Below are 26,771 nucleotides of genomic sequence, written 5' to 3' on the forward strand. Positions count from 1 at the left end.
TCTCATGGTTCACACAGGCTTTTGTTTATCAAACCAAAAGTCTTTACTTCACTCTTCCAATGAATATTTCAATGAGATGTTTCTTTTCTTAAGAAAGACAACTACTACACACTTCCTCTTTATACACAACAATGTTTTCGTCAGGATGGTTTTACCAAATTGGTTTAATCAAACATATTAGTGGCGTTGCCACTTTCTTTACACCACAACCTTTCACCACAATGCAGTACTTCAGCGTCTTCTTCCTGGTTCACTAACCTGCAATGACTACAACTAACAATCCCTTTCGTGGTGTACTCCCCTGCCAGGATGAATCTCCTAACACTACTACAAGTACTCTGTAGTGTGGTTTACTTCAAAACATCAGTAAAGTCTTTGACTTTCAATAACAGTAAAATTCACAACTCCTCCCATAAGGATACAACACCCATTGATGCAGTTTGTTCCACTGATTGACTGGTCACATGCAATGCAGGTTACACTCCCCTCCCCCTTGCCATTCTCTACAAGGAGGGCCACTTTCCTGCCACATTTGAGTTTTCATTATTACACCAGGTAATTGTTGGTAATGACTTTTCTTCAAGTTTCTCTCTCCAAGAAAGCTGTTTACCCTTTGACTTCCAATGACCTTTCTTTGGCTTAGGCAAGGCTGGTTGTTATCTGTGTCACATTGCACCCTCAATACTGCTTATAGGTTTGGTGTACTATTGCCCCCCTTTACTTTGCCAATGGTGGTTACCCGTTGGGTTCAAAACTGCCCCCTCTTTCCTGGGGCAATGGTAGTCACAGCCTTTCTTAAAGATATTTATCTCTTTATTTGGATAGTGTTAGTTATAAAGCCTCACCTCTCGTTTCCCCTTCACATAGGTTTTGGGCTAAAAACACTTTCTTTCGTTAGTTGGATATTCAAATGCTCTATAAGCAGTGAGTGGTTAACAACGGAGCACCCAAGGGTCACCTGTCAGAGGCCAACTCAACAGTCTTTCCCTGCACAACTGCGTATTCTGCTGCCGCTGCCACTTCTCTGTTCATCGGATTTGGAGCTTCTGACAGCTCCGGTTGCAGTCCTGTGACACGTGCCTTCCCGAACAGGAGCCCACATTGCTCCTCTCTCTCTCTGGTGCTCGCCAGCCACCGGAGCCAGGCACAAGGTGCAGAGACCGCTTCTCTCCCATGGGGTAACCTGCAACAGCAGTGCTTCCCGCTGCACAACCTCTGTAAGTTGGGTTTCTCTTTCTAATGACTCTCTCTGCATCATCAACTGTTACAGGTAAATTGGGGGTGCCGGCAGCCTCGGCTCTCTGTCCCTACTGCATACACAGCTGCTGGTAACTTCTCCTCATACTGCACACCATGAAAAGTGAACAATGATCCGTCAAAATTCATTCACATTTTAAGAAGTTATATTATAGTCAACATGACAAGACATTCTGAAACAATTAATGGGGGTCTTTCCGAGGTTGGAGGTAAGGGATTACCGGCGCCTGTAAGGGCACCGATGGCAGTAATCCCTTACCTCCGTATTCCGAGTTCCCTTTGCGGGTCCCTCTTTACCTCCTGCTTTTAGCAGGAGTAAATTACGGGACCCGCAAAGTGACCTTGGAGTAAATTACGGCACCGTAATTACCTCCTTCCCCATTCCCATTGAGCCCTATGGGGCAGAAATGGGGATGGGGAAGGGCTATGGGGAATTACCGGTCCATCCAACCTTAGAATGGACCGGAAACTACTCCATTCACCATGCCGGTATTCCATGGAGTAAATAGCTCCATGGTTGCCAACCATGGAGCTATTTACTTCATGGTGTAGTCCTAACTCGGAATGAGGGCCAATGTCTTTGTGACAATTTCTTCAATTCAACATGATCAATTTAATGTGAAATCATCAAGAACTAGATACAGACAACTGAGGAAAGTTTGAGCTACAAACCTTTATTTAAAATCACACAGAGGTTGGGTTAAGGCCTATCTTGCCCTATGCTAGGGTGGGATTTCTCTACCTAACTAAAGCTAATAATAGTAAATGTTTGCTGTGTGCAAAACCTATACTCACCCTCACATCTATTTGTTCAAACTGTGCAGGGTTGTCAGCATTAACTGAAAAAGCTTTCAAACCAAAGTTTAGAGCTTTGTCCAGCTCTATGTTGGAAAAGGTTTCTCCCCCAGCATTCCAAATAGTTCACTTTTAATCACAAGGGGTTCCCTTCCCCAAGCTTTCAAGCCTCTCACTGTTTTCACAACAACACAATTCCTTGGGATTCTTCCCAAGTTTCAGATTTTTAGGGTCTTTCATCAATATCATAAAGTTTAACTCTTTAAGTTCACAATGTACAAGCTTCTCTGTATATTCAACCATAAACTTATAAAGGAGTCAAGTGGCTTCTCATTTGTGGGGTGTATTCGGTCTAAGCGCAGTTGTCGGACCACACGATCCACCCAGTACAGGTCACACAACCGAAAAACCTGATTGGCTTCTTTTCCACATTTATATAACCACTGATTCTGCTCAACAGTGATATTCTTGCAGTTCTTTTCAACACTTGTTTTGCCACCATTCACTTGTTGAATTCTTAAACTTTCTTTATAATGTTGCCACAGTATCAACTTTCAACTTGCACAGTTCCTTATGGCTCTTGCCAATGCTTGCTTTTCTCAGTTTGTACAATTCACAGTTCTTTATATTCATTACCAGTGCTTGCTTTCTTTCCTTTCCATAATTCACAGTTCCTTTGTATCAGGGAACGCTTTTCTCTGCTTTCCACACATATGGCATTCACTCATTATTACTTTCCTTTGGTTTGGTATTCAAAATTGCAGTTCATTCATAAAACAAATTAATTGCAAATTCCCAGTTTGCTCTCCTGCTGGGAATTTGCACCCAGGTCACAGGCTTTTCAACACTTTCAAATGTACTGCTTTTTTGGCCGTTGCGTGGCATTTCCAATTGCACTACAGTTCGGTATTCTCAAATCGCTCCGTTCATCAACCTTCACATTTAACAGGCATTCGCGAGCAGCCCAATTCTGACAACGCCAGCAACAATGCGCTTCCGCTGCAATGACTCAGCAGCACCTCAGCGTGTCGGACATGCGTTTGCCTGCCTTAACCACCGGATTCACATTTTGCAAGCTCTCCACCAATTCACTCTGTCTCGTTAGCCCGAACTGAGAAGGCCATTTAAACTGCCCTATTGGCTTCAGGTGCTGGCCATTTGCATTGATTTCACAACAGTCTTGGTACTCAGCATCCCTCTTCCTCATCCCAGTACCAGAGTGGTGTTTGTGCATGTCTGAGTTAATAAAGAATCAATGTGAGTTTCTAGTTGGTCTCTTCCACCTTTCAGTGCCATATTAGTATGCATTGGGAGATGATTTTCTAACACAATAGGGAATGGATTGGAAATATCCCATACAAGTTTGGGGGACATTTGATTTTTAGTGAAAGGGAAATGGGGGATACCATGTCTCGCACACGGGTGCCTCACCCCCACTCCCCAAGTCTCCTCCTCCCAGGAGATCTTCCTTTGCATATACACCCCCAGGGTCAGAATCCTAAAGTGGCAGCCTTTACCTGGCAACCTGGGGGCAGGATATTTTGGGGAAAGAAGTCAGAGCGACATTAGATTCCTCACATAAAGCACATTTTTTTTTCAATTTAAGCCAAAAATTAACTGACAGAGCGCATCGCGTTTTGAGGTATCCTTTCATCAGCAGCAAGTTTCAATATATAGAATCCTCTGTCTACTTCAAGTATCTAAAAGGTAAATTAGAAAAGGTATTATCAGTTTTTCCTTATATAAACATTTGCTCTTAAATGCATATACTGTATTTAAACCGTACATGGTATTTGACTGTGATTTACCTGGCTGGCTTTCAAAGTCCGTATCTGGGTGTGGTGATGCTCTGTCTCAACACCTTTCAGTTAGTATCCTGTCCTTCAGGATCCAAAGAAGGTTTGTGTCTGTTGTCTGTTAAGTAAACTCATGTCACCCATGCATCAAATTCACATTAGAAACAGGGAATTCCAACATACATTTTCTCAAACACAATTCACCCCTTAGCCAATACCTAAAAATTTGAAGAATTATCTCAGATGAAATCAAGTACAAAGGAGCCGCGAATCATTACAGAGCGATTCAAACAAACAGGGTACCCAGATCAAGTACTCACCGAGGCAAAACAAAAATGAAATCTCAGAACAAGACAAGAACTCCTAGGACCAAAGAAACACAAAGACAGCCCTACTCTGATACATGTAATGAAATTCTCCAAGCAAAGCGCACAAATATCACAATTGTTGAAAAAGAACTGGAAAATCCTACAACTGGACACACAGTTGACCAAACCTTTTCCTAAACCACTCATGGTGGCCTATACTAGGGGGAGAAGCCTCGTCAAAGCAGAAAAGGTCAAATCCACCAGACAATCCTTTCAAACAAAACCCAAACAAAGGGAATTTCCATGTTTAACATTCAGAAAGGAGAACATGTTAGACACCCATAAACTGGACGTAAAATAACATTCAAACATTTCACCACGTGTGACTCTAAAAATGTCGAAAATATTACATGGGACAAACCAAAAAAAATATCAAAGAATGCATCAATGAAAATAAATAAAATATCTGAACAAAGATCTAAAAGTCCCCAGTGGCCAGACATTTTGAAACCAGGAGAGAGACAGTCGCACAACTGAGATTTGTTATCTTTGAACAGATACAGAGACCCCCAAGAGGAGGGAACTTGAACGACCTGATTTTCAAAAAGAGAAATGTTCTGGAAACACAAAACGGACTCCCTAGAACCAACTGGCATGACCGAAGAATACTCTCTAGCCTCTTTCCTTTAAATCACCTCACTACATAGTCTGAACATTGTGACAAGTCAGAACACTATGAACATAGCATAACTATTTAGATTATTGATGAGGAACATAGCACCTGAATTAATCACTCTAGACACTGGTGGTGGTAGGACCACTGTCCAATGACAGTATCAAAATCATACTAATGGGCCATAACATATGTGAGTCGCAATTACAACTGCATGAAAGAATTGGACAAAACTGCATACTATACTGTCCAAAAAAACCAGACAATGCAACAACTGGAACACATTGTGAAAAATATTGAATATAATGTTTGAATCAAGATATGCATAAAACTGATGCAACTATTTTTTGCATTGTTTGAATGAGACAATACAATGCTGATACACTAAGTTGCACAGTGTTAATTATATTAATAATATGGTGACTATAATAACAATGCACTAATGTAATGCAAGAATCACCTGAAATATAAACAACAGACGAACATTGTATGAAAAACATTCTGATGACATTTCAGAAGATGTAGAAATATGTAGACCTATTGGAATGATCTAGAAAGATATAAACAACAATTTCTGATTCTCAGACAGAATTTAGAAAATGAAGACTATACCTGGAAATATTGGGCTAGGACCAAGATTGTGAACATCAGATGTTTGCTCCTATACCGGGCTGACTGTTCACACACATTTCGTAATAATTCATTATAGAACTTTATGATGATTGGCCACATTTTACCATTATGCTATCCCACAATATTAGACATCAGGGGACACTTACTTACATTATAAATAGATGTTCCACATGCTGAGCATCTAATTGGCACAAACTGAGTAGGCTTAACTCCTTTATAAGACTCATTTCCCAAAGCTAGAAAAAGTGCATAATAACTAACAAAAAACTTAATCAGACATGAGACGTTTTTTTTTTTAATGAATTGTAGTAAATCGAAGCAATTACGTCATCGTGTTTTGACATGATGGGGTCACACATAGGCACGCTTTATTAAAGCGGCCATTTTGTTGTCACACATGAGGACATGTCAATGAATAAACTGCACTACTGAAAGGAGCACAGGAGCGAAGCTAAGATCCATGGAAATGTGATCTATAATTCCCCATAATGCAACAGATAGAATTTGATGATATTTAAATGATCCATTTATTTAAACATAGAAAGGAATTATTTAGGCAATATGACCCTCAGAGGGGGGCCATTACCGGTCGAGTTATGCCTCTGGGGCCACAGTTAAAAGCCTGAGTGAAGTGTGGGCTTTAACAGAGCCCCTGGGGCATAACCCGACCAGTAATGGCCCCCCTACGAGGGTTATATTGCCATTAGTACCCCGGCACGTCGTACCAGGGTACTAATTGCATTTTTTCTCAAGTCGAGAAACAGCACTGCAACCGTTAATTGACTTGAGGAAAAAAGCAAAAGAATTGCCGCCAGGGATCGGGGAGAAGGGACTACACGTAGTCCCTTCTCCCTTTCCATGATGGCCATTAAAATCATTGTGAAAAAAGTAAACAAAAAAATGTCTTCCATGGAAAGTGCGAAGGGACTACACATAGTCCCTTCTCCCTTTCCATTGCAGCCAGTCGCAGAAAGAGCTCTTAAGCTAGCCATAGACCCCAAAACCACCATCAATTTCCTAGTAGTGTACAGAGCCCCCAGCTCTACCAATAACCCTGACATTGAACTACCCCTGCTCATTTCCCCACTCCTCAAACCCAATACCAAATTTATCATCCTAGGAGACATTAATCTGGGGTATAATGACCAATCTGACCTCAAAGCTACTGCCTTCCAAAATGCATTTGTAGAAATGCAATTCAAACAAATTGTTTACGACCCAACCCACTCAAAAAGGCGAATCATGGATTCTAACATTGAATACCACAGTCGTCCTAGAAGATATCATAGAAATGTCTTGGACCGATCACCTCCTCATCAGGTTCAACATTATCATAACTGGGGACCCCACCACATCCGTCACCCCTTCAATACCCATCCTTATGAGAAACTCAAGGAAACTCACCACTGAAAACTTAACTCCCTTGCTGAACAAGCTAATTAATACACATCCACCAGTTGATCCCATTCCTGACACCATCCCACTGCACTACCATACCTGCTTGAAATCAGCCATCGATGAAATAGCCCCTTTCAGATCTAAACTTCCCAAACATAAGCGCAGCAACCTATGGTTTAATGATGACCTCACTGAACTTAGAAGGAAAGAAAAGAGCACTAGAACACCTCTCTAGAAAAAAACCCACTAGTGAATCCAAAAAAGAACTCCAGCTAATATCCAAATCCTACAAATTGGAAGTATATACCCAGAAAGCAAGCTCCCTGAACTTACGCATCACTAACGCCACTTCGAATAGCAAAGAGTTGATCACCATCATCAGAGAACTAGAAACCCCCATCCCTCCTTCCAGCATAGTCAAAGCAAGCAAAGCATGGCATACCACCATCCAGGACGCACTAGCCTCCAAAATAATCACACTTCAAAACAAAATAGATTCACAAAGAAAACTCCTACCAGCCACCATAGAGTCAACCCCCCTGCCATCAACAGATACCACAACTAATATACCTGAATTCCATTGGACCCCAGTGACCACTGATCAGGTACTAAAGACCATACCTTCACTCAAACCCTCCAATTGCAAAGGAGACAACTTTCCTGCCAAATTAGTTAAGGACTGCGCCCCCACACTAGCACCCATCATCACCAATTTCGTCAATGCCTCATTCAACACCAATACCATCCCAACTAATATCAAAGAAGCTCGGGTTACCCCCCTCCTTAAAAAACCCACCTTAGATCCCACCACCCCCACCAATTATAAACCCATCACCACAGTCCCCTTCCTCCTCAAACTCATAGATAAAATTGCTTATACCCAAGTCCAATCCCATCAAGAAAATAATCAATTACTAGGGGAAAGACAATCGGGCTTCCACCCCAGACACAGCACTGAGACAGCCCTCCTGGATCTTAAAAACCAAATGAACTCCATCAGGGACTCGGGGAAACTATGCATTCTCTTATTACTTGACCTGTCCGCGGCATTTGATTCAGTAGACCACAATAAACAATGCCTAACACTAGGAAACAACTTTCACTTTTCCAAGGAAGCCACTGCCTGGATGAAATCATTCCTTGCAGATCGACCATCTAGAGTAGCCATAGGCGACGTAGCAGCAGATCCCATATCTATTCCACTGGGAGTTCCTCAAGGATCCTGCCTCTCCCCAATGCTCTATAACACGTAGACTAAATTACTCTTTGCAGCGCTAGATGCAATGGGAGTAATATATACCAACTTTGCAGACGACACACAAATACTTATCCCAATATCAGGCAACCTTGAACAGGACACCATCTGTGTAAGTAAAATCTACTTTATCATCCAGAATTGAATGGCGGCAAATAGCCTCTGTCTAAACAGCGAAAAAACAGAGATCCTCATAGTAGGTTCCCCTGCCCGACTGGGCAAGCTTGACCCATAATACACAGCTATAGTCAATGACGGCACCCCTATTACCATTTCCAACCAAGTTAAAACCTTACGGGTCTACCTGGACTCTAGCCTTACCATGTGCAAACACATCAGTGCACTCGCCTCATCCACAGCCTACACTGCCAAACTTATTGCACTGAGTCGACCTTTCCTTACACCCCAAAATTGCATCACTCTCGATCGAGCTCTCCTTTGACTACTGCAATATACTCCTATTAGGAACCTAAAAAAAATATAAACAAAATGCAACTACTTCAGAATAAAGTGCTAAGAGCAGCGCTAGGCATAAAAAAGAGATATTGCATATCACAACACAGGAGAGAGGCACACTGGCTACCCATTCAAGCCAGAATATTCCATAAAATTCTTACCCTAACACATAAATGTGTTTTGGGAAATGCCCCCAGTCATCTCAACCAAAGTCTTATCTGTAAAACCACAATCAGAACTCTCAGATCCAATGCAGACACACATCTACACATCCCCCGCTTCAAGAATGCAAGAACATGCAGATCCAGCTTCCCCGTAGCAGCCCCCAGAATTTGGAATTCACTCACAGCTAATATTTGTAATGAACCTTCCCTTATCAAATTTAAGAAACTCCTTAAAACTTGGCTCTTTAACAAATTCTAATTTCACGACTAATACACAGAAAGACATCGACTGGCCCCTGACCCAGCCCTGACCTTCCGTATCTCACCACTTCCACTCATAGACACACCCACGCCCATCGTACTAACTTGGGACAAACACTGTAAAATATTAAGATTCCTACTATGTAAATAAATACTGTGTGTAACTTTAATGACTGCAAGATAGTAAACCTGTTTTACTATGTAACTATTAAGATTGTAAGTTTGCTTGTAATTCATTTTGTACCATTGTGAAGCTATTCTACCATGTAACAAAGTATATTTGCTTATGTAATAAAATTGCACCACTGTAAATCTATTAATTTGCAACATCTAAGACCAAGTATACCTGTAAACTTACACCGTTATACACAAGGGTTTTGGCGTACAACAAATGCAATAAATAAACAATAAATAAATCTACAGATGGCAGCAAACTATGGCCATCAAATAATTAAATAATGCAGTCCTTGTAGTGTCTTGTCAACATAAAAGGGCCTAAACAAAAAAAAAACTATTGCCAATCTGAAACAATGCCGCCTCCTTGTCCACTCAATTAGTTTCTTCAGTTAAGCCTTATTATAAGTTACTTCAAGATGTTACAGAGCGAATCACTGGGTCCCATCACCCAGGCTGACTACACCCAACTGACTCTAGCTGGAACCCTGACACGACATTCACACCCAAACATTCCGCTGCAGCACATCAGCGTTCTCTCAGCTCGCCCTGATCATACATACACTCAAGAACATCACAACACATCTCTCTTTCTTCCGAAGACACCACTGTAACGCTCACCTGATTCCCGTAGAGGCGCCGGTCTTGACTGGGCATATACCGTATCTTCAAAGGTGATGTGTAACACACGGCTGGCTCTTTGGGCTGGACCTCTGTGCACTGTATGTCTGACTCGAAGGGTAAGATGTCTGCAGATAGAAAATATGGGATTAAGGAACTGGGTTATTGAATGTCTCTCTCTTCTTCCCTTTCTCTTCTCCTGTAGAACCCCAAAGGTTAACGCTCTCACCTTAGGTAAGTGAACGCTGTGCTCTCCATCTGCCTCAGGGCAGGGTGCTGTAACCAGTTTCTTCACTGGATAAGGGGAGCAGGCCTCTTGACTTCAGAGGACTGCTGTCCGTCGTTTACTGCACGAACGGTAAGTTTCGAGTAATTCTAATGTCTTTAAAGTCTTTAGTAATGATGTCTCTTGTTTTGCAGGGTTCCGGCGATGGCGGATGACGGGCTGAAGTGAGTTGAAGATGGAGCCCGTTTGATGAATAGAAGCGCCTGGAAGCACGTAAGTAAGCGCTTGTTGCCTGCTTCACGATGCGCTCTAACTGTCTTTTTATTTTGCAGGTACAAGTTCGGAGCGGCTGCAGGGTGCCGGAATACCCACTGGGTTAGATGTGGAAAGGAGTAATGGCACGTGAGTATTAAAGTTCCCCAATGTCTTTAAACGCACCTTGTTTTGTCTTTCAGATGCGGGATGCAGCGCCGAAGGCCTCCGGAGCGTGCGAAGAGTTGGTAAGCTTTTGTCTTTCAGATGCCGGAATGCAGTGTGAAGACCTCCGGAGCGCACGAAGAGTAGGTAAGCCTTTGTCTTTCAGATGCCGGAATGCAGCGCAAGGCGTTGGTGACAGCCGATGGACCAGGTAAGTGAAGAGCTGTCACTGAAGACCGTAATGCTAACCTGTTCTTTCTTGTCTTTATAGGTGTTGCTGAAGACTGGATTCAGGATGGTAAGCCTTTTTCCTTAGGCCCAGGATCAGATGCAGAAGACACGATGAGCGTTCTGCTGCAGAGGATGCAGAATAACGCAAAGCAAGATTCATCCATCGGGTGTGGTTTAAATAGCCTCCTGTAGTGCTTAGGTGTCTCCTTCCACAGCCACGCCTAGGTAAGAAAAGAGTTCCTGCTTTCCAGAAGAGTTCCAGTGGTCTGAATCTAGGGAGTGGCTCCTGCCCCACCCAACAGGAAAAGTAGTTCCAAACAGAAGAGGATGGATCAGAGGCTCAACTGGCAGGCAAGTAAGCAGCATGGTCTGCTGCAGGTAAGTCCACCCAAGCATTATGAGCCCGGCGCTTCCAGCGCTGGGACTGGGCATATTTATGAGCCTGGTGCCACTGGCGCCAGGACTGGGTCCAAAAGGTCCCAATTGGGACTGGTTGGCACTCGGAACCTGGGTTATGGATCTGCTTCCAAGGGAGTTGGGAAAACCCTGACCTTTTGGAAGCAGAGATCATGACAGTACCCCCCCTCAAGGCCCCTCCCAAACCGGGCTTCTCCGGGGGTTTTGGCTTGTCAGGAAATGTTCGGTGAAATCTTTTGATTAGGCGAGGAGTGTGGACATATTCAGCAGGTTCCCAGGATCTCTCTTGGGGGCCGTAGCCTTTCCAGTCAATTAGGTAAAATAGTTTAGATTTGGAGATCTTGGAGTCCAGAATGCTTTTGACTTCAAACTCGAGTTCTCCATCAACTAGGATAGGTTTTGGAGATTTAGTTAGTCGGGTTTGAGGTTGCACAGGTTTTAATAGAGCGACGTGGAAGACCGGATGTATCTTCATGTGCGGGGGCAAGTCCAACTTGACCGCTACTGGGTTTACTATGGTAGTGATGGAATAGGGACCAAGGTATCTTGGGTTGAATGTGCGTGGCCCTTTTAGAGGTAGATATTTGGTGGATAACCAGACTTGATCCCCTACTTGATATTGAGGGGCTTCCTTCCGATGTTGATCTGCTCCTTTCTTGTATTGTTCTTTAGCCCTTTGAAGGTGAGAAACAGCTTCCTTAAAGGCTTGGGTGATTGTAGAATGCAGGTAGTCTACTGCTGGTGTTTCAAGATCTTGGAGGGGATACAACTCCGAGGTTCGAGGGTGACTGCCGTACAAAAGAAAAAACGGGGTTTTCCCAGTTCCCGAATGGACAGAGTTATTGTAGGCATATTCGGCTATCCAAAGGATGTCTTTCCAAGTTTTTTCAGTTTGTTGCAGCATGCAGCGTAAATACTGTTCCAGAGTTTGATTGGTCCTCTCGGTTTGTCCGTCGGTCTGAGGGTGGTGACTGGTCGATAGTCTCACATCAATTTGAGCCGACCGACAGCAACTTTGCCAAAAATGAGAAATAAATTGACTACCTCGATCCGAAATTAGAACCGAAGGAAAACCGTGCAGACGGACGATATTTTCGAGAAATTCTGGGGCCAGAGTTGCTGCTGTTGGCAAGCCTTTGAGCGGAATGAAATGCGCCATCTTGGAGAATAAGTCCACGATTACTAGAATCGTATTGTATCCGGAGCATGGAGGTAGGTCGGTGATGAAGTCCATAGAAAGCGTATGCCAAGGGCGAGGTGGGATGTCAATAGGGCGTAAGAGGCCTGCTGGTCTTTCCTTTTGACTCTTGTTTTGGGCGCATACTCCACAGGACATTATAAAGTCTCTGATATCTTTTTTCCAAGACGGCCACCAGAAGTAGCGCTTGATCTTTTCTGAGGTCTTGGCCATACCGGGATGTCCTTCCATTAAAGAATTGTGATAACAAGAGATTACTTTTTTCTGTAAATCTGTGCTGGGTAGGTATAATCGTTCTTGGAAATACAATAAGTTGTCCTTTACTGCAAAGTCCTTTCCCTGCAGATGCCAATTCTGTATGTCTGCTGGAGTTACAAGTTGCCTGGCTTTATCTTTAACTTCCTCTATGGATTCTGTGGCGATTACACCCAGAATTCTTTGTTCGGGAATGATTGGTACAGGTTTAGGGTTGATCAAGTGTTCTTCCACTCCCATCCGAGAAAGGGCATCAGCTTTACCGTTCTTTGTACCAGGTCGATAGGTAATTATGAAGTCAAACTCGGCAAAGAATAATGCCCAATGGAGTTGTCTAGAGGATTGGGCTTTTGCGGTTTTCAAATATTGCAGGTTTCGGTGATCCGTAATCACAGTAACGGTGTGTCGGGCCCCCAGCAGATAATGCCGCCAAGCCTTAAAGGCAGACTTGATAGCCAGAAGTTCCTTGTCAGTAATCGTGTAATTGATTTCAGGAGGCGAGAATTTGCGGGACCAAAATGCCACGGGATGCAACTGATTGGTTACCGGGTCCTTTTGTGATAGAACTGCCCCCATGGCAAGGCTTGAAGCATCAGTTTCCACGATGTAGGGGAGTTCGGGGCGAGAGTGTTTTAAGATTGGTGCAGAGATAAATTTAGTCTTCAAATCCTGGAAAGCTTGTTCCGCCTCGGTAGACCATTCAAAACGTTTGTTTTTCTTTAACAAGGCAGTGATGGGCTGGACTATTCGAGAGAATTCGGGGATAAACCTGCGGTAAAAGTTAGCGAAGCCTAACATGCTTTGCACACCTTTTACGGAGGATGGTGATGGCCATTTGAGAACTGCATCGACCTTCTTTGAATCCATACGCACTCCGCCAGGTGATAATATGAATCCCAAGAATTCAACTTCAGTCACGTTGAAAACACATTTTTCCAACTTAGCGAAAAGTTTGTGTTGACGCAATCTTTCGAGGACCATTTTCACGTGTTTCCGATGTTCAGATTCCGATGAAGAATAAACGAGGATGTCGTCAATGTAAACAACAACACACACATCTATGAGCTCTCTGAGGACATCGTTCATAAAATATTGAATGGCGGCCGGGGCATTGCAAAGTCCGAAGGGCATGACCTGATATTCAAATAGCCCATACTTGGTGCGGAAGGCCGTCTTCCATTCATCGCCCTCTTTTACTCGTACCAAGTGGTAAGCTCCTCTAAGATCCAGCTTTGTATATATGCATGCTTTTCTGACTTGGTCCAGGAGTTCAGGGATCAAAGGTAACGGATATCTATTCTTAACGGTGATCTGGTTCAGGGAGCGATAATCTATACAAGTTCTAAGGTCTCCTTCCTTTTTTGGAACGAAGAACAAAGCTGAAGAAGCAGGGGACTTGGAAGGACGAATAAACCCATTTGCCAGGTATTGATCCAGGTATTGTCGAAGGTGAAGGTTCTCAGGCTCGGTGAGGGCATAAATTCTACTACAAGGAGGAGTAGATCCAGGTATCAGGTCTATCTGGCAGTCATAAGACCTATGAGGAGGTAGAGAGTTAGCCTGATCCTTCCGGAAAACATCTTGGTATTCTAGGTATTCGGGAGGTAACTGGGGAGTCTCTGAAGAAATTGCTGCCAGTGCAACACCAGGTGGAGGGTGACAAGTAGAGACACATTCTGGAAACTGGACCGTTCTTGCTCGCCAATCGATCAGAGGATTGTGTTTCTCTAACCAAGGTATTCCTAGAATAATCTGAAACTGAGGGGCCTTGATCACATCGAACACGATCTTCTCATGGTGTCCATCTTGACTTACTAGCGTCACCTCTTGAGTGGTATGCGTTACTGGCCCGGAGGCTATCTCCGTACCATCCACCGTAGTAATGACGTCCTTTACAGCCTTGGGACAAAGAGTTAGATTCATCCTCAAAACCATTTCATGATCCACATAATTGCCGATGGCACCGCTGTCGACGTAAGCTTCAATTGCATGTAATCGATCCGGATTATCAGGGCTAATGAGGACCATAGGTATCACGAAATGCGAGGTCACGGAACTGGTTTTCACGCTCGGCAAGAGGACCTCTATTCTTGTCGGGCGAGGTCGTTTCCCTGCTCAGAGTTTGTAACTTTGGTAACTGCAGCTCCTACTGCCTTCTTGGCAGGTTTCACCGGACAGTCTCGAAGAAAGTGCCCTGAGTTTCCGCAATAGAGGCATAATTGCAACTGTTTTCTCCTTTCCCGCTCCTTTTGTGTTAGAGGACCTTTCAGACCCCCTATTTGCATGGGTTCCCCGGAGTCTACTCCTTTGGAAGGAGTTGGCGGTTTGGAAAATACTCGAGCATCAAACTTGGAACGATCGGCCTTCCTGTTCTGCAGTCTGTGATCTATTTGAACGACTAAGTCTATATAGTCCGAACAATCTTGTGGGGGATTCACTACTTGGGCTAACACATCTTTGAGCTCTCCACGTAGACCTCTATAAAACAGCGTAATCCTTTTGTCCTCAGGCCATTGAGTTTCCACTATCAGTCTGTTGAAAGACGCAATATAAGCCAAAAGGTCTTGATTACCTTGTCGCAACGAAAGAAGCTCATTGTCCAAGGCCTGCCCCTGTGAATGTCTTGCGAACAGTTTTTCCATACTGAGCTGAAAAGCTTGAAAATCATGGAGGACCGGATCATCTTGATTTACTAGAGGGATCGACCAGTCTGCCGCATTGCCACTAAGGTACGAAAGCACGAAAGCTACTTTAGCTTGATCAGTTGGAAAGGCTGCTGGCCGGCATAAGAAATGCAACCGGCACTGATTGATAAATACTGCAAACCTCTTTGGGTCACCAGAAAATCGTTCGGGCGGAGCCAGAGGTACATTCCCAGGTAGGTTGATCTGCACTGGATTCATAGAGGATGTAGAAGGAAGATTTCCCCCAGATGCGGGTAACGGGGTCTGTCCGGCTTGTGACTGTAGCAATTGTCTAGCGAGATCATCTGTTCGCTCCTTGGAAATAATCAGTTCCCTTCTTAGAGCGTTCGTTTCCTGACGGGCTGCATGCACTTCTGCCCTTAGTTCCCCAAGTAACTGGGCTAGCTGGTCGGTATCTGAGGTTTCCATAGCGCCTGGACGGGAGTTTTGTGGTAGGCTTTGCGTTCTGTAACGCTCACCTGATTCCCGTAGAGGCGCCGGTCTTGACTGGGCGTATACCGTATCTTCAAAGGTGATGTGTAACACACGGCTGGCTCTTTGGGCTGGACCTCTGTGCACTGTATGTCTGACTCGAAGGGTAAGATGTCTGCAGATAGAAAATATGGGATTAAGGAACTGGGTTATTGAATGTCTCTCTCTTCTTCCCTTTCTCTTCTCCTGTAGAACCCCAAAGGTTAACGCTCTCACCTTAGGTAAGTGAACGCTGTGCTCTCCATCTGCCTCAGGGCAGGGTGCTGTAACCAGTTTCTTCACTGGATAAGGGGAGCAGGCCTCTTGACTTCAGAGGACTGCTGTCCGTCGTTTACTGCACGAACGGTAAGTTTCGAGTAATTCTAATGTCTTTAAAGTCTTTAGTAATGATGTCTCTTGTTTTGCAGGGTTCCGGCGATGGCGGATGACGGGCTGAAGTGAGTTGAAGATGGAGCCCGTTTGATGAATAGAAGCGCCTGGAAGCACGTAAGTAAGCGCTTGTTGCCTGCTTCACGATGCGCTCTAACTGTCTTTTTATTTTGCAGGTACAAGTTCGGAGCGGCTGCAGGGTGCCGGAATACACACTGGGTTAGATGTGGAAAGGAGTAATGGCACGTGAGTATTAAAGTTCCCCAATGTCTTTAAACGCACCTTGTTTTGTCTTTCAGATGCGGGATGCAGCGCCGAAGGCCTCCGGAGCGTGCGAAGAGTTGGTAAGCTTTTGTCTTTCAGATGCCGGAATGCAGTGTGAAGACCTCCGGAGCGCACGAAGAGTAGGTAAGCCTTTGTCTTTCAGATGCCGGAATGCAGCGCGAGGCGTTGGTGACAGCCGATGGACCAGGTAAGTGAAGAGCTGTCACTGAAGACCGTAATGCTAACCTGTTCTTTCTTGTCTTTATAGGTGTTGCTGAAGACTGGATTCAGGATGGTAAGCCTTTTTCCTTAGGCCCAGGATCAGATGCAGAAGACACGATGAGCGTTCTGCTGCAGAGGATGCAGAATAACGCAAAGCAAGATTCATCCATCGGGTGTGGTTTAAATAGCCTCCTGTAGTGCTTAGGTGTCTCCTTCCACAGCCACGCCTAGGTAAGAAAAGAGTTCCTGCTTTCCAGAAGAGTTCCAGTGTTCTGAATCTAGGGAGTGGCTCCTGCCCCACCCAACAGGAAAAGTAGTTCCAAACAGAAGAGGATCAGAGGCTCAACTGGCAGGCAAGTAAGCAGCATGGTCTGCTGCAGGTAAGTCCACACAAGCATTATGAGCCCGGCGCTTCCAGCGCTGGGACTGGGCATATTTATGAGCCTGGTGCCACTGGCGCCAGGACTGGGTCCAAAGGTCCCAATTGGGACTGGTTGGCACTCGGAACCTGGGTTATGGATCTGCTTCCAAGGGAGTTGGGAAAACCCTGACCTTTTGGAAGCAGAGATCATGACAACCACATACACATAACGCACATCACAACACATCTCCCTCTCTACACACACACACACTAAGCCACATGGGAAAACACGAGGGAACACACTAGCTGTGGGTCTTTTTAATGAGGGATGCAACTCATCAAAATCTGGAGAGTGTAGCCCCCCAACCTACTTCACATCCGTACGCGGAGGGCACCCCCCCCCTCCTCTACATTTACTGACTTCCATGCAGCACTCTTCAAATTGACTTGGTATGGAATACACTTGTCATACTTCACTTCTAAGGCGGAAGGCGTGACCCTCCAGTCCCAATTCTAGTGAGACATCACACCACATATCCACTGGGACACATACCCAAACTTCACACACCGCAAGGCGCTACCCTGCAACAATATGGAAGGCGCTACCCTCCACTCTGTGGGCACCACACCCTCACTTCACACACATAGAAGGCGCTACCCTCCACCACTTGAGGGACACATGCACCCACACTGACCCATGGAAGGTGCTACTCTCCACCCCGTGGGCACCTTACCCTCACTTCACACACTCGGAAGGCGCTACCCTCCAATATTTAGGGACACTGTATGCTATCCTCCAACATTTAGGGACACTATACCATCACTTCACTCACGGAAAGCGCTTACCTCCAACTCATTCCCACTCATCCATTCATGCCAACGTCACTTGAGGCATTATAACCTTAACTCTAATAAATAGTTACTTCACTATTATCATCTTTAAACTTCTATAACTCCATAAGGTGGTTTGCACCTCTAAACCTGCAACTCCTCAAAAGGTTATATCTAACTCACCTACATAGGCTCTGCACTTCACACCACTTGCCATCCATAGGTGTGGCGTGCACCTCTAACCTGCAAACTCTAGACGATTGTCAATCACTGGAACTCTACCGCATGCTCACATAAGGTACCATATATGCATGACCTCATGAGCACTCTGAGGTTCTAGACACCTCTACATATCACCTCTTGCCCCATCTGACACATCTCGCACTGGGTGCCTAAACACAGGTAGCACCCAACATTTCCCAATGAAAATACATGTTTTGCAAAGGATACATAAACCGCATTGTGTCATCTGCTTCTCCATCGATGCACAATGAATAAAAAAAAATAATAATCTTATGACTGTCTCAACTGCCCATTAAGGATCTGTCCCCCGTCAGCTTCCAACGGCTCACCATAGCATTACCATAACATGAGACGCTTTGCACTTTTCCAGGATTACTCAGCGGACGATCAACCGTTGTCCCCTTTGTTCCGTTCACAAGGAACCTTTCAGGAGCTCTGTCCTTCATTTCTGCTATTATAGGTAACACGTCTCCTTACTGGCACTGTGTGTTCCAACAGCCCCTTTCACACCACAAGATCCAATACTCTAGCAAAGACACCACGTTCCTGTTGTTGATATGGGTGCGCCATAATATACTCCACGGTTCTTCTCAGCTTTGTCCGGCACACAAACATAGTGAATGCTGAACATTCAGCATTCTTATCTGCCATATGCCACGGAATGGCGTTTCTTTCCTTGCCAACTCTTTCACTAACTGGTGTGATGTCCATTCAGCAGGTAAAATGGACCATTCACCAGGCAAGACACCCTCTGCATTAATGGCCTCACTTCTCTGAGTCCCCCACTGTCCCTAGCAGCTCACACAGCAGATCACATCTGCACCGGAGAGACAGATGCCACCGTTTCTCAACACACCTATTAGACCGGCACTTTCATTTACCATGGTAAGAACGTTTCTCGTTGCAGTTCTCAGCTTGATGGGGCTCTTACTAAACGTATGTCAAGAGCTAGCCCTTGCTTACTTGATTACCATTCACCCCCTTTCCTCTGGGGCTGCTCATACATTTTCCTGCCATATACATCTCGTAACACGGCAATGCAGCTCCTCACTTGCAGGCTTTCCCAGTTAGATTTCATATGTACTGGGGCAGTGTTTCTCAACCTCTTGCAGCATCTGGGTTTCTCTTCTGCCTGGGGCCCTTCTGCTGTGCTTTGGGTGCGGAAATCCCCTTATTCACTGCCCTTGGTCAAGTGCTTCTCCTTCCCTTCTTTTCCCTTGGGCAGTGGACCGGGCTTAACTTCCCCTTCATAGCAGTTTACCCTGCTTTTCTTCTTCTATAATGGGTTTAGCTTTCCATTCTTTTTCCCTTGCGTGATACTGGGGCTTATCTTCTCATTGTTTTTCCCTGGGTGATGGGACTTACTTCTGCTGGGGGGCAGTGGTTCATCTCCTTCTCTGCTGCTACCCCCTCAGCAGATTGATCATCTTCAGCTCTTCTTTTTTCTTTTTCTTTGCACACAGGTTCTTTTTCCCTTCTCAGAAGAAATCCTTGTCGCCAGTGAAACAATGCCGCCTCCTTGGCCACTCAAGTAGGTTCTTCAGTTAAGCTTTATTAAAAGTTACTTCAAGATGTTACAGAGCGTACCACTGGGTCCCATCACCCATGCTGACTACACCCAACTGACTCTAGCTGGAACCTTCACACAACATTCACACCCAAACATTCTGCTGCTGCACATCAACATTCTCTCAGTTCATCCTGAACATACATACACTGAAGAACATCACAACACATCTCCCTTTCTTCCGAAGACACCAGATACACGTAAAGCACATCACAACACAATCCTTACTACTAATTTACAAATAATGTGGAAGTGAAGTGCATGAGAACGAAAGAAGTGTTCACAAAATGATAAGTCAGTATGATTGAACCATTGGCCTTCCGTCCTCACGTTTTCAGCACGAGGCAAAGTGGTTCACTTGAGCCAAGCACACCCTCTGGCTTCTACAGCATAAGGATACAGTTCTACTTTCACAGTTCAGGACCTCCTGTGTCCAAGTCTCTTTGCTTCTTGCAAGCCTCTTGACTCAGAGGACATTGTGTACACAAAAAACAACTTGTAAACTATTTTTGTCCCATGGATCCCCCTCAGCCAGGCTCAGATCCCTTTCAAAACAAATGTTCAATGTTCGATTCCCCATCTTCTGGGATCAGATCCCCTGGTTCCACCTCAGCCAGGCTCAGATTGCTTTCAACTCACAAGATCCACATTGGATCCCCGTCTTCCGGGCTCAGATCCCTTTGTTCACTAATGTCTGATAGTTCTGTCGCGGGTGACTCACGGTTCACCCTGGATCCCCCTCAGCCAGGCTCAGATCCCTTTCTTTCAGTCAATTAGTGTCACTTAGCCGGGCTCAGACCAATAGTGATGTACTTTAAACCATCAAAGACTTTAAATGTGTACGGGACCCGTTGCATGACCACTTCAAGCTCAGTATTCCTTTTCTCACACTCATCATCAGTTGGATACCTAACAGAGACCTTTGATTGAGAGCCCACGTGGCACCAAACCACTCTGTGCACAGTATCTTTTCTCCCAAAGGTCAATCACAAAGTTCAAATATTTCTATGGTTCCAATTTCGCATCGCTCATCCCCTCACACACTGTTTTCTTTATATAAAGTTGCCGCTTGCAACCTTGGTTCAAAACACAAGCCGGTTTGGTATCAGTCTTTCTGACTCACCGGCTGCGCTGTCTCTTCTCAATCTGCTTTGTTGGGCAAGGTTTTCGGTCAGGCGTGGTTCACCTCCTTTCCAGCTCTCAAGGTTCACAAATGAAGGCTTCCCTCTGCCGGGCTTGAGCCTTCTCTCATGCAGCACAGTCGCCTTGAAGGCTTCCCTCAGTCGGGTTCAGGCCTCCCTTCATTATTTGTGATTCACCAAGTAGGCTTCCCTAAGCAGGACTCGAGCCTCCTTTTTACAATTCACAAAAAAAGTCTTGGGACTTCTAGTCCCAAAATGCACAGGGCTAATTTCGCTCCCACTGCCCTGTTACCATTTCTGATTCGGCACTTTCTTTTGGTTTCTTTGAGATTCATCGGATGCAGAGGGTCTTGCCTAAAAGACTGGCCTAACAGCTGAACACCCATGCCAAGCGATGTCGCAGAGCACAGCACAGCTGAGCTGTGGAATGCTGTGATGCCTCAGACTGCCGGGTATGAAGATCCCCTCCTCAGAAGTACACAGTGATGAAGCTGCTGGCTCAAATCCCAAGGCTGCCAGAACCTGCCTAGCAGAAAACAGCCTACAGTTTTCGAAATGTACTTTCTTATTCCTGTTCTGTGAAATGACCTGTTTGTTATCATATGTGCATTATGCGTGCTGGTTTATGGGTGGAGAATAGATTCAGCGACTCCATTGTACAGAAGGATGAGCCAGGCCTGGGAGGGGCAGAGCAGTGAGCACCCTCACATGCACTGGTGTGTGCTTGCATTACAGCCAATGTCTCTCTACTTCTGGTCTCCTGTGTATTATTTGGTTTGTGTCCAAGTGCCGAGTGCCTGCTGTGCCTGAGGTGGCGTGGGGGAGCTGGCTAAGCACTGGCACCGTGGGGAGCAGAACAAGCCTGTGACATTCACAGCTCCCCAAAATGGCATTGGGAGCTGCAGGAGCTAAAAGTGGATGTTAGTTGGAGGTCAGGGTCTCTCCACCTGCCGCTTAGAGACCTGGGTTTGCTTGCCTGGCCCAGGGGAGGAGTTTTTCTGTGGGTTCCACCAGGCAAACCCAGCTGCCCCTGGTCTTGCCTTCTGGAGGTACAGTTCCCTCCTCCACACTGCAGTCCCCTCTCAAGTAGCAGGCCCAGAGGTTGGGCAGTTTTCTCCTCCTCCAGGTCTCCCGGGGTCTCTGCAGTTGGCTAGGTCTTTCTCCTGCTTCCCAGCACTTTCCAGCATCCCCGACTCCAAGTGTGCTTTCCTGCTCCGCCTTTTATGCTGCATGGGAGAGTCAAGCGAAGTCAGGTGTGAGTAATTAAGGAGAAAGGCCTGACTTAGCCTGGCCTCATTACCCCCTTAAGTGCCAAGGAAGAGCCATCTCGTCCTTGACATTACGTTTGTGTTGCCAAGAACGAGATAGCTCGCCCATTTTGGCACTTCGTTTTATGCAATCCCTGCAAAGCAGGGATCGCACAAAACTGAAATCCAGCCCCCGGGCTATGTGAGAAGGAGGTTCCTCCTCACGGGCCCGGGTTTGGATTTCTTTCAGTTTCACGTCGGCATGCATAGTGAAAATAAAAGGTGTGTTCACCTTCTTCTCCCTCGATCTGTGACACTATTGTGCCGTTCAGATCGAGGGAGGTGTTGTTGGAAAGGGGAGACTCTCCCCTTTCCAACAAAACCTTTTTTGAAGCATTGCTGGGCGCGGATTGGGCGCAGAGCACTCGATCCGTGGCCAGCAATGCCACTAGACCACCCAGGATCTGTCTGTAAAGTGGGGGGGGGGAGCTGCTTACAATGTAAGCGGCCCTGTCCCCCACTCCCAAAGCATGGGGCAGCAGGTATTGGGCCCCCTTGGGGCAGATGGGTTCTCATCTGCCCCTAGGGAAGGGGGGTGAAAAAAATGAAATAAAAAAATACAGGTGGGTGGTGGGCCCACTAGACCACCAGGCTTTTTATTGAGGAAAGGGGGTGGCCCTTCTCCACCATCCTTAGTGGATGGGGGGCACCTCATGTAGCCCTCACTGGGGGCAGATTTCTGTCCCTATCTGCCCCCAGGGAGGGCTACATGAGATGCCCCCCATCCATTTGAGGTGGGGGCCACCAGAAATCTTGGTGCAGGCCCCCCCAAGCATGGGACCACACATTTCGGCCCCCCTGGGGTCAGATGGGTGATCTGCTACCAGGGAAGGGGGTAAAAAACTGAAATAAATATAAAAGGAGATTTGGGTGGGGGGGGGCCACTAGACCACCAGGATTTTGCCCCGAGGGACCGCTACATGAGATGCCCCCATCTATTTGGGGTGGGGGAGAGGGCCACCAGAAATCTTGGTGCAGCCCCCCCCCCACAGCACGAAGCCATGCATATTCGCCGTCCTGGTGGCAAATGGGTGCCCATCTGCCCCTAGGGAAGGGGGCAAAAAGAAATAATACAATAAAAATAATAGTAATAGATTTAAATTTGGGTGGGGGTACCCTAAACCACCAGCGACTTATATAATGAAAATGAGGGGGCTCTCCCCCCACCCCAAATGTATGGGGGGCTCTCATGTAGCCCACGCTGAGGGCATATTGCTAGTGCAATCTTGCAATCTGCTCCTAGGAGGACGCAAATGTGTTTTTACTGGGGGGTGAGGGTCAGTAGACCACCAGGGATGGCTTGAAAGGGGGGGCCGTGATCGGAGAGTAGTAGTTATGTTTTGTTTTTGCTGGGGTGACCATAGGTAACAAATGTTTTTTGTTTCAATTTTAGCTTTTTCTACGCGAGCAGCTGCAACGTTATGTGGGTACTGTTTTTTATTATTCTACGGTCAGGGCCTATTGTCAGTTGGGTGGGTGGGACTGGGGCTGGATTGCTGGTGGTGTGGGCAGAAGTGGTCTGTCTGGGGAGATATTTTGGTGGGCTGGGACGCAATTGCAGGGTCAGGCCACAAATTGCCCCCCATGCCAGCATAACATTGGTGTTCCCTGGGAGAGGCTGTCTCCCATGTGGGTTGACCATCCGCAAGCCCAGGCTGCACCTCTGGCTGTGCTGTGTTACAGATGACACCTCCGGGGAGGAATGGTTATCCTGCCGGGGCTCCCCGGAACTACCGCTGGGCTTGGGGGATGGTCGACCCACATGGGAGACAAGGCACCCAAGGCTGAAGCCATCACCTCTGACCATCCTGGAGCTCTGGCTGGCCTGCGTTACAGCCAGCCAGAGCTCCAGGATAGTCGGGGGGGTAATCTCTCTGGCCTTGGGCAGCTGTATCCCATGTGGGTTGACCATACCCACGTGCAGCTGCAGTTCCAGGGAGCCCCGGCAGGTTCCCCATCGCTTCCCAGAGGGAAAATCTGTAAAACAGCCGAGCCAGAGCTCCATGACATCTCGGGGGTGATGTCCCTGGCCTTGGGTGGCTGTCTCCCATGTGGGTCGACTGTCCCCAAGTCCAGTGCCAGTTCTGGCAGGGTCCTCATTCTTCCCCGCAGGGAAAGGCTGTAATGCAGCCCAGCTCGAGCTCCAGGCTGGGCTTGGGGATGGTCGACCCACATGGGAGACGGATGCCCAAGGTGAGGGACATCACCCCCAACCACCCTGAAGGTCTGGCTGGGATGCATATTTACCTCTGGGAAGGGAGGGGGACTCTGCCGGGGCTCCCTGGGACTGCCGCTGCACTTGGGGATGGTCAACCGCCGACATCAGAGACAGGTGCCCAAGGCCAGATACATGATCCCCAACCATCCTGGCATTCTGGCTGGGCTGTGTTACAGGTTCTCCCTCTGGGAAAGTACGGGGAATGTCCCGGGTCTCCCAGGAACCACCGCTGGGCTATGGGACGTTTGACCCACATGGCATGGGAGTCAGCTGCCCAAGGCCAGGGATATGACCCCCTACCACCCTGGAGTTCTGGCTGGGTTGTGTTACAGCTTCTCCCCTCTGGGAAAGGACGGTGACCCTGTCGAGGCACCCTGGAACTGCTGCTGCACTTGGGGATGATCAACCCACATGGGAGACTGCCGCCCAAGGCCAGGAACATTACTCCCGACAAATCCTGGAGCTCTGGCTCGGCTGCGTTACAGAATTTCCCTCAGGGAAAGTTTGGGGACCCTGCTGAGGCTCTCTAGAACCACTGCTGGGCTTTGGGATGGTCAACCCACATGGGAGACAGCTGCCCAAGGCCAGGGACATCACGCCCACCATAATGGAGCGCTCGCTGGGCTGCATTACAGAATTTTCCTCGGGGGAGGGAAGGGGACCCTGCCGGGGCTCCCTGGGGCTGGCGCTGTGCTTGTGGACGGTACATCCGCATGGGAAACTGATGCCCAAGGGCAGGAACATCACCTCCAACCGTCCTAGATTTCTGACTGCGCTGCGTTACAACTTCTCCCTTTGGTGGAGGTATGGTGGGGAAAAGATGTAACACAGGCCAAGCAGAACTCCAGGACGGTTGGACGTGGTTTAGCGTTTTCCCTTTGCGCCCAGGTAGGTGCACCGACACATGTGAGGTACTGTTTTCGTCGGGACACCTGTGGGAACGCGGGACGGTAGGACATGTGGTGTTGGCGGCATGTTCTGGTGGTTGGGCAGAAGGAAATGTCTTAAAATTTAGTTTTTTTGGGCAAATTTTGGACCTTGCCGGGGATTGTGGATAATAAATTCTGGGGCGATTCGTGCAAGTCAGACCTCTGTGGATTCCCACGGGTGTCTTCTTTTCGGAAATGCATGGGGTTCCCCGTTTCCCTTGGTAGCTTCGACACCCTAGGCCCAAATCTGTAGGTTGTCCACATGAGCAAAATTCCGCAAAATCTGCTCTGCCGAAAGATTTTGGGTTACCAGTGGTTTAGCCTTTTCCCTTTGCACCCAGGTAGGTGCACCCACACATGTTGGGTACCATTTGTGTCACGACACCTGTGGGAATACGAGAAGGTAGGACATTTGTTGTGTTTGCATGGTTTTCATAACATTTTTGAACATTTTCTGCTGCGCTTTGTAACACAACCCTTTCATTTCCCAAATGGGACCTATATGTAGTTGTTGCATTAGGCACTATACACTTTTGTAACCTTCACAAGCCACCTACCCTTCAAAACGTCTGCATGTGCTCTTTCAAAAAATGTATGCATGCCCTTCCTCGCCACATTTGTTTTCTTTACTTACAGATGCCAAGTACATCTGTTTAGGCGATAAGCGTAAAAAACCTGTGTACCATGGCTCTGTTTTTGGCTTGTGGTTTTGCTTGTTTTGTGAAACATTACAAAAAATGTGTGATTTCCTAACTGAAAGAGTCAGGGGAATGTAGCGGAGCGCTGCTTTTCTCAAAATTCACAGAAGCCATTGCCTTACCAGGCCAACCATGTCCACCACATACCTTTTTTTCTGTCATTTTCCCATTTTTTCCCCAAACTATGAAATTTTTCCCTACATAGTTGTTGCCTGACCTATGCAAATCACCCCTTCCTAAACTTGGAATGTTGTCTACTTTTCAGAAATGTATGCCTTTCTGTCCTCCCATTCAGCTTTTCTACCCTTCTCTTCGATTCCGTCCACGCATGTCATATTGGAAAAAAAGGCCAAAATCGCCTACCTGTCACAAAACGGTTGGTAACCATATCACAATATGTTTTTTTTGGTTTCCACTCAACCTGTTCTTGGAAGCCTGGAAAATGGCGAATTCAGCACAGCAAACCATTTGTCTCTCATGCCCTTCAGCAAACTAGGATTCCTTGGTGCCGTTACGACCGCCTACATGTGGGAAAAAAAGAGGCCAAATTTGGCTGAGATATCTCATGTAACAAATAGGTTACATGGGATTGAATGGCAACATACCGAAATCACTAAAAAAGGCCTTGGCACTGGGGGAGAAAACCCATGGCAGTTAAGGGGTTAATGGGACAGTCGGCTGTAGAAAGGGGAACATCTGTTTTCTGTGTCTGCGGTTCTCTGTTGGTAATCTTCATCCTCCCAATCTCTCCCCTCCTCGTCTCAGTGACTTTAGAAAAGAGACAAGGGGAGGAATTATGGGGATTGTAGTTTTCACTAGTACGTTTAGGTAAATCTGGTAAAATATTGTCGGGAAAGGGGATAGTCCTGTTGTTGTAGGGCACTTGAAGTCTCCAAAATTCTTATTATC

The 26,771-nt window shown here is 46.5% G+C and overlaps 1 protein-coding gene across 1 annotated transcript in view; it reads left to right on the plus strand.

The window, feature by feature from the left end:
• The window catches only part of RNGTT (RNA guanylyltransferase and 5'-phosphatase), a 2,962,270-nt gene that overhangs the window by 2,785,573 nt on the left and 149,926 nt on the right, over positions 1–26,771 (plus strand). The gene's annotated exons all lie outside the window — the stretch shown is intronic.

Source organism: Ambystoma mexicanum, chromosome 4p (assembly GCF_040938575.1).
Source record: "Ambystoma mexicanum isolate Mex_15411 chromosome 4p, UKY_AmexF1_1, whole genome shotgun sequence".
NCBI lineage: Eukaryota > Metazoa > Chordata > Amphibia > Caudata > Ambystomatidae > Ambystoma > Ambystoma mexicanum.